The sequence below is a fragment of the Oratosquilla oratoria genome, chromosome 30 (assembly GCF_046742065.1).
Source record: "Oratosquilla oratoria isolate Oo_2021 chromosome 30, ASM4674206v1, whole genome shotgun sequence".
NCBI classification, from domain to species: Eukaryota; Metazoa; Arthropoda; class Malacostraca; order Stomatopoda; family Squillidae; genus Oratosquilla; species Oratosquilla oratoria.
In genome coordinates, this window is record NC_134806.1 from 47,448,510 (window position 1) to 47,456,009 (window position 7,500).

The window sequence follows — 7,500 nt, forward strand, 5'->3', positions numbered from 1 at the left end:
CGGCGCAGGCGACACAGGCGGCGCAGGCGACACAGGCGACGCAGCACAGGGCAAAGGCAGACTTCCTGTTGCTGAATGGAAGTAGTGCAGTTCAAACTTCTCTCTCTCGCTTGAAATGCTAAAGTTGTAGATATATCTGGAAGCATTTCAAGTGAGAAAGCGTGAAGTTCGAACTGTACTACTTCAATTCAGCAACAGGAAGTCTGCCATTGCCCTGTGCTGCGTCGTCTGTGCCACCTGCGTCTCAGTTTGCGCCTAGGCTTAGGGAGAGGGTATGACTTTTATTTATACAGTATGAGTGTTTTGTTTGTTGATTTGCATGGATGCGGAAAATAAAGAAAACGGGGCTGCATCGGGCTGTGTCTCGCTGCATTGCTTCTGACCCCCCAAGGCAGTGGGCGGGAGACAGGGATGACCCGTCATCCACGAGGAGCTAAGAGGAGAGGAGGCACGTGCCTTTTGAATTGGCTACCTCTCTTATAATGGGGAAGAAACCCTTGATATAAGGATCGATTTTTATGTTTTTCCCACTGTGCTAACAAGGTTTATTTCATGTGATTTTGTTAAATAGGATTGGTATTTCATTTTGGGTACGTGCATATTCAGTGTCTATATTGTATTTCTAAATAGATTACTGTATTGTGATAGGCGTGGATGTTGTGCTATTGTTAGAATAAGGGTGTATGTGTATATGTATATGTATATATATGTATATATATATATATATATATATATATATATATGTATATATATATATATATGTATATATATATATATATATACATATATATATATATATATATACACATACACTGAATGGTCCCCAGTGCAGATACTAATCTTTTATCAACCACATTAACTTTTTACTTTTAATTCCATGTCATCACGAACGAGATTGACAATGCGCTCGACGGAGACATATGCGGAAACTGATACGAAGTGAAGCCAAGGGCTTGAAACTCAGTTCAGACGTATCAAAGTAACAGTGACTAACCACTGGCATTGACTGGACCAAGGGCATAATGGTTCATTCAATTCCAGGCTACCAAGTTTTCTGTAAGGGGCATCGTCCTTGCCTCCTGATAGAAGGGGAGTTTGCGACGTTAAACAGAATCATCATTTTATGTGATTATATATGATGATGATGATGATGATCAAGGTATTGGGAGGGTGTTTTTGTATGTGTGTGCATGTGTACATTTCTAACGTTGCGTGTCCCTACAATAACATCATCAGGACCCAAAGAGAGAAAGAGACAACAAGGACGACTATTACACCACCCTCTATTGAGAGGACAACCTTAAGATACCAAGAGGGCTTCTTAGCAATCGTGACGTAGGTCTGACTCCTTCTTCCCCTTCTTCCCCTTCTTCCCCCCCTGTCTCCCTCTGTAGATAGGGTTTCAGACGATGTACACATTGGCGCTTACGTCCCTCTTGCACCGGACCTCCAGGAATAGATCTCGTCCCTTAAGTCCCCACGTCGATTCGCGGTCCTGCTGCTGCTGCTGATGGCCAGTCCATTCCGTCTTTCATACCTATATTTATGTGAGCGTGTTATATATATATATATATATATATATATATATATATATATATATATATAACATATAGAGTGGGTGGGAAAAGACTGGAGTTTTAGTCCTACAAAGGATTACAAAGGATTACAAAGGCGGAGCATGCCGACAGGAGACCTTTTGATCCATATCTAGGTCGGATGCAAAAAAAAAAAAAAAATCATAATAATAAATTAAAACTATAATAATGTAAAAAATAACAAATAAAATACATAAATAAATGCATAGGTATAGTTGAATAACAAACAAAAAGGTAAATAGTAAATGATTATAAATTGACATATAACTAATAATAAATGAAAATCAGACAGACAAATTATAACAAAACAAAAACAAATAATATAACATAAATTATAATCATTACAGCATCTTACTTAGGTATTTATCTAAATGATTCTTAAAGCTTCGAACTGAACTACATTGCACTACCTGTGCAGGAAGTTTATTCCATTCATTAACTACACGGTTGGCAAAGTTGTTTCTACCTACTTCCAAATTGAATCTATTTCCGGACAGTTTGAGACCATTGTTTCTTGTCTGATTCTCATTCAATGTGAAAATTTGGTCACTTTTGATGTTGTCAATTCCCTTTAAAATCTTAAAGACCTGTATCAAGTCACCTCTGAGTCTACGCTTTTTTAGGGAAAACAGATTCATGTGCTTAAGTCGATTTTCGTATGATTTATTTTTGATATTTGGAATCAGTCTTGTGGCTCGCCGTTGTACTTTTTCCAGTCTGTCAATGTCTTTAATGAGATTCGGTGACCATACGGAAACAGCATATTCCAAATGTGGACGAACTAACGATTTATATAGCTTGTTAATGAGTGGTGGACTTTTGAAATCAAAAGATCGCGCAATCAATCCCAGAATCTTATTTGCTTTCTCAGAGGCTGAAATACACTGCTTGGATGATTTGAGGTCGTTACTGATAATTACGCCGAGATCTTTTTCACTATCCACTTTTGTTAACGAATTTCCAAATAACTTGTAATCGTAATTACTGTTATTTTTACCTATGTGCATTACCTTGCATTTACTTGTGTTAAATTTCATTAGCCACTTTTCAGACCATTGCTGTAATTGATCTAAATCTTCTTGAATATCTAATTGGTTTGAGTGATTATTTGCCACTCCGCACAGTTTTGTATCATCAGCAAATTTGGAAACAGTAGATTTTAGTCCATTGTCTATATCATTTATATATACTATGAATAGAAGTGGCCCAAGAACGGAACCCTGAGGAACTCCACTTGCAACATTTTTCCATCCAGAAGTTTTTCCATTTAAAACAACTCTCTGTTTTCCACCTTTCAACCAATTACTAGTCCAACCTAATAGGCTACCACTTATTCCATGCAAAGCTAATTTAGTAAGTAGTCTTTCGTGTGGGACGGTATCAAAAGCTTTTGCAAAGTCTAGATATATTAAATCTATATTGTTTCTTTTGTCATAATTCGAGATAACTGTGTTGTAGAATTCGAGTAAGTTAGTCACGCAAGAACGTTTCCGTCTGAAACCATGCTGGCTATCATTTATCAAACGGTTACTTTCTAAATGATATTCGATAGCATCTCTGATGATAGTTTCCATTATTTTTCCTACGATCGAAGTCAAACTTATAGGCCTATAGTTATTTGGTTTCTTTTTGTCACCTTTTTTGAATATGGGAGTAACGTTAGCTAGCTTCCATTCTCTTGGGACATCTCCGGATATGATGGATTTCTTGAAAATAATTTCTAATGGAACAACAATCTCATTTTTCATTTCCTTTAAGATTCTTGGATGCCAACCGTCAGGCCCTGGTGTTTTGTTAACTTTGAGTTTGTCTATACACCTTTTAATTTTTTCTTTTGTTATATTTACCGTAGTGAGTAAGTTTACCCCAGACTTTTCACAGGTTTCAGTTTGGAATTTACTTTGAGGTGTTTCGTTTACGAATACCGAGCTAAAATAATTTTTTAAGATATTACACATTCCTTCATTTGAATATTCAAGTTGACCGTCAGCAGATAATAGTGGACCAATGTGATTCCTAACAACCTTTTTATCTCTAATGTAACTATAGAATTCTTTGGGATTCTCTTTGGATTTATCAGCGATGTTCATTTCGTATTGTCGTTTTCTTTTTCTTATTGTCTTTTTTAAATCTCTCTGTATTGATACATAACTTTCATAGTCATTAGATGCACCCGAGCACTTATATTTCTTATAAGCCTGTCTCTTTTTAGCAATACTTTTTTCAGTTTCTTTGTCGAGCCACTTTGGGCGAGCCTGATTTGGGGGACGTCTGTCCTTAAAAGGAATGTAAGTTTGAATCATCTTAGTGAGCGTATTTTGAAATATTTCCCACATCTGATCTACAGGCCTTTCGTTTAATTTTGCCTCCCAATCTGTAAGCTGAAGCTCCTGACGTAGTTCTATGAACTGAGCTTTACTGAAATCGGGTATTTTAGTTATATTCTTGACTAGTGTCGCTACAAGCTCTTTCGATACATTGAGAACGCTCCACTGTGTTTTACCATGTCTTTCAGCGGTACTATTTATGTGCTTTACTATCACAGTCTGCTGAAGATAACCAGAGACTGTGTTTTCACTATATATATATATATATATATATATATGGAAATAAACTCATCTGCTGGGATTCGAACCCTCACCTGAGCGGCTTGCGTCTTACAAGATGAAGATCGTACCATCACGCCATCACGCCATCCTGATGGTATGATCTTCGTCTTGTAAGACGTAAGCCGCTCAGGCGAGGGTTCGAATCCCAGCAGATGAGTTTAATTCCAAATGTCAATTGACACAAATATATATATATATATATATATATATATATATATTAATATATACATACATACATATATATAAATATATATATATATATATATATATATATATATATATTAATATATATATTATAGATCCGAGACTTCAGTCCCTTCTGTCCAACTTGCTCGACTCAAGCGAGTTCGTATGAGTGAAAACGACTTCGGTAACAATCTTTTATTTATCGAATCTCCAAATGTCAAATCTCATTTTTGCGTCATACAGTCAGAGGCTGAATAACGAACAAAGAGAAGTTGAAGCTTAAAATACGAATTGTTGAATTAGACTTGGAGAAGTCTAGAATACTTGAGGCGATGTCGCCTCCCAGCTTTCCAAATTCACAAAATTGGACGAAAATCTTGAACATGTGTAGGACATGGCTTTGATGTCTTTAATATCTTTGACTTGCGCGATCTTTTGTGGCGAAGGTCAAGGGAATGGCGGTTCGAATCCTGTCACCGGCGATGTTGAACCAAGGGCATGGTTCATTACATACCACGCTACAAAGGCCTCTGTGAGGGGCACCGTCCTAACCTCCTTATAGGGGGAGTTTGCGACGTTAAACCGAGGTGGATTGGCGACGTTAAACCGAGGGGAGATGGCGACGTTAAACCGAGGGGGGCTCGCGACGTTAAACCGAGGGGGGCTCGCGACGTTAAACCGAGGGGGATCGCGACGTTAAACCGAGGGGGATCGCGACGTTAAACCGAGGGGGATCGCGACGTTAAACCGAGGGGAGTTCGCGACGTTAAACCGAGGGTAGTCGGCGACGTTAAACCGAGGGTAGTCGGCGACGTTAAACCGAGGGTAGTCCGCGACGTTAAACCGAGGGTAGTCCGCGGCGTTAAACCGAGGGGAGTTGGCGACGTTAAACCGAGGGGAGTTGGCGACGTTAAACCGAGGGGAGTTGGCGACGTCAAACCCGAGGTAAGTTGGCGACGTTAAACCGAGGGGAGATGGCGACGTTAAACCGAGGGTAGTCCGCGGCGTTAAAGCGAGGGGAGATGGCGACGTTGAACCAAATAATCATCATCATTAGGTCGTATACGTGAGTGCTTTGGACATGAAGAATTGAAATGACGCGTGCAAAAGGCGGACATAACTTGGTGACACAGCTAGCGACGCGAAAGCCCTCTTTTTGAGCGACGTTGTTGTCCATCTTAGACGATTTTGTTGTCATTGCGGACATGAGACGTTGTCAATCTGTTCTCGCCAGTGGGTGCGTGTGTGTGTGTGTGTGTGTGTGTGTGTGTGTGTGTTTTCAACCAATCATGGTCCTCCTTCTAGGTCAACTGAAAGGGTTGGTCGCTAGTACCTGAAGATAAACAAAGACTTCGAAACGTTTCTTGGTTTTCAAACGTTGGTGTATTTTTTCCCAAACGTTTTTGGGGTGTTGAACGTTTACTCAACATTTTAATTCCTGGATTTCTGGTCTTTAAAAATACAGACATACATGTGCGTGTCCGCACACACATACACATACACACGCCCGAGCACACACACACACACACACACACACACACACACACACACACACACACACACACACACACACACACACACACTTCATGGGAATAAGTTGTGTAAGATCACACGTCGACAGGCTGTGAAGAAATACTGTTTTCCATATAGATGCATAATATTGTGGAATAGCTTAGAAGGCGATAATACAAATAATACATGAGTTCAAATCTAAATATGATAATTGAAAAGCAAGGATATAGATTCACTTGAAATTGCGCATAAGTTTGCGGCAAGATACGATAAAAAATCAGAGAAAAGGGGACGGAACCCAACGAGTTCGAATCCTGGCCAAGGCTAAAATAATTTCAGCATCGCTGCGCTGCGAGCCGGTACTCCAACTGTCGTGGGAGAGGAGTTTGTTGTGTGTGTGCGTGTACAGTAAGCTCAAAGCACTACCCATAGATTGGTCATATATGAGCTCTAAGCTCTCATCCAGGAGGGTAATAGTTGTCTATCACGAGTCCAACACGTGATCCAAGACCATGGTGAATCACACACGTATACACATATACACATACACGCATACACACACACACACATACACATATATACTCATACACAAACACACACATCAACAGAATTTCATAAGCTCGTTGTCTTGCCTCGTCTCCCGAGGCTCGAGGGTCAGTGACGTCATAGTGTCCTTGCACGTCGTCGTTTCTCTCTAGATGTAATGATGTTATATAAATTCATGAAACCTTATGAACTTCTGTTCCCAGTAGAGGTGACATCACAGGAATGCTAGACTTATCCTTGCCTATATGAGATTTTGTATATCATTATTTGCTTCATGTGTGTGTGTGTGTGTGTGTGTGTGTTAGAGGAATAGCATATAATCATCTTTGCCTTTATCAGTTTTGGTATATCATTATCTGCTTCATGTGTGTGTGTTTTTGTGTATAACAAATGTACAGTTATCTGTTTATCAGATATGGTATATCAGTATCTGCTTCATGCGTGTATGTTTATATGTATATGAGGAATGACGTACTATGTAATAATAATAATAATAATAATAATAATAATAATAATATTAATGATAATATTATTAATGATAATAGTAATAATAATACTAATAATATTAATAATAAGTTTATTGATTTAACAATTATACTGTGATACACTAGCACTGTACAGTTTGAGGTAATTGTGGGACTAGATGAAATTGAGTTAATAATGTGCACGGACAGATCGGCGCTGTTCTCGTGTCGCTCAGTCCTCGCCGCTCTGATGAGCACGAGTTTGCTGTTGACCCTTGTGGCGTGGCGTGGTAGGGGAGCGTAGGATGTGTGTATGTGAAGAATGGCCGACAACTATCTTAGCTTTCTTTATATTTGGTATATAAAGATCTTCGTGTGTGTATGTTGATGTGTGTGTGAATATGATGTTTGGTGTACTGTGTGTGTGTGTGTGTGTGTGTGTGTGTGTGTGTGTGTGTGTGTGTGTGTGTGTGTGTGTAATAATAATAAAAGGTTTATTTCAATTGCAGTAGTACACTGACAATAATACATTAAAAAATCTGATTAAAAATATAAAACTTAGAGTATATACACGATACAAGTTTAGAT

At 38.9% G+C, this 7,500-nt stretch overlaps 1 protein-coding gene across 1 annotated transcript in view; it reads left to right on the top strand.

Moving 5' to 3' along the window:
* Nucleotides 1-7,500, top strand: part of LOC143041153 (cGMP-dependent 3',5'-cyclic phosphodiesterase-like) — a 199,785-nt gene that overhangs the window by 162,340 nt on the left and 29,945 nt on the right. The window lies entirely within an intron of this gene.